This window comes from Lagopus leucura, unplaced genomic scaffold (assembly GCF_019238085.1).
Source record: "Lagopus leucura isolate 7727_CA_CO unplaced genomic scaffold, USGS_WTPT01 Super-Scaffold_760, whole genome shotgun sequence".
In the NCBI taxonomy this organism is placed as follows: domain Eukaryota; kingdom Metazoa; phylum Chordata; class Aves; order Galliformes; family Phasianidae; genus Lagopus; species Lagopus leucura.
The window spans coordinates 5,493,916-5,495,556 of NW_024962257.1; the positions used below are offsets into that span (position 1 = coordinate 5,493,916).

The following is a 1,641-nucleotide window of genomic DNA, read 5'->3' on the forward strand; positions in this document are numbered from 1 at the left end:
TTTTCCCTTTGAAAATTAATCTTCTTTAAACTACTTCAAGATGCAGAATTATTTCTAAAATGCCCCACAATAGAAGTAACTGGTGTACTTGAAATAAATGGATTTTACAGTAATCAGATTCGTCAGCCTGGCTTTTTATCCTGTTTATTGCCCTGTGAATTCCTCCATCACAAACAGCAGCTCGTACAAATACCAAAATAAGTCACTGTCAGCAAGCTCAGAGGAGCTGAAAGATTTGCTGTAATCATACAGCCGGCGCTCAGCAGCACCTGAAAATCACAGTGCCTTCCGTGTGTTTATCTGATTCAATTACAAGGTGCTCTGAGGAACTGAAAACACTTTCCAAACACACTCATGCAAGAGTGCCAGGATGCTCAGTGTTCCCCAGCCTGTGGTGCCAGCTTTCTCATCTGCAGGGTATGGTGGCTCCGTGGAGATGGGATGGATCCCACATCTGCCAGGAATCCTATAGCAGCACTTGAATGGATTTATTAAAAGTAAGCATATAATTAACAGATCTTCACTGCAAAACGTGGTTTGCTAAGAGGCACAATGTGTCAGGAAGAATCTGTGTCCAAATATCCTATCTTGATCATTTTCCAAGGGGCAGAATGGGAGTGAGCCGTCCAAGCAGCCATCCTGACATCTGGGGAAGGAGGCAATGTTGGGCTTATGCTTTTCGGGCTGAATTCAATCTCCACTGTGAAACAGAAGTGATTTTCTAGGGAAATACAATTTAATCTCAATACAGAGTGTAAGCTACACCAAAATCAGAAAGTTTTGTGACTGTATTTCACAAAAAAAAAAGTTGAGATACTTTATTAATTACCTCTTGGGTGCAGGGTGGGAGATCTCTCGGAAATCCTGAAAGCTCCTTGGGGAAATATGAGATGTGCATTTCTTTCCACTCTGTTGGAGATACATGCTTACACTGAGACTGAGGTTTACACCTGGAAGATGACATCATAGTCAAACAGGCTCTGCAGAGCAGCTATAACCTTCACTAGGCGTGTGCACACTTCAGCTTAGTCTCTTTCTCCTCTTTCTGACTCATCCCAACACAGGGTATGGCTTCGGACCATGCTCTGTCTTTGCACAGGAAACCATTGTGCTCTACACAACAGAGTCCATCTGTTTTTCACACCTTCCTCCTGAAAATGTCACTGAAAGTTTATTTTTCCTCACCTGCTTTTTTTTTTTTTCAATTTACTTTTTATTTAATGCATCTACGTTATCGTATCCATTGAGGAAGAAGAAGTAATATCACATGATAGGTGTGCTAACGAACAACTGGAATTCATCAAGTGGACAGCAATACATTTAGCAAGCATGTTTGTGAACAACCCAGAGATTGAAGCATGTTTGCCGAAAAGATCTATTGAACAGCTAGGAACAAACAAATTAATAAAAATCTAAACCCAGACCTCGCATGTTAATGATGGAAGGAAAAGCTGTAAGCCCATCAATAAGCCATTAAACACGATGACATGGACTCATTCCCAGCATCTCAGCTGGCCTCTCTGCTGCTCGTGCTCTCACTCTGAGGTGGTGCATGTGGGATATTGTTGTCTTACCCCAGGGATCCCAGAGCCCTGCTACCTTGCACTGCTGCACATCAGGATGCCTTCCCCTGGCATTGCT

General features: G+C 42.5%; 1 long non-coding RNA gene across 1 annotated transcript; it reads right to left on the reverse strand.

Moving 5' to 3' along the window:
* Nucleotides 1-566: 566 nt before the first annotated feature.
* On the reverse strand, nucleotides 567-1,641 carry LOC122175932. The gene is made up of 3 exons (XR_006177578.1): nucleotides 1,575-1,641; nucleotides 830-950; nucleotides 567-721 (listed from the first exon to the last, which is right to left on the reverse strand). It is a non-coding gene; the product is annotated as an uncharacterized LOC122175932 (long non-coding RNA).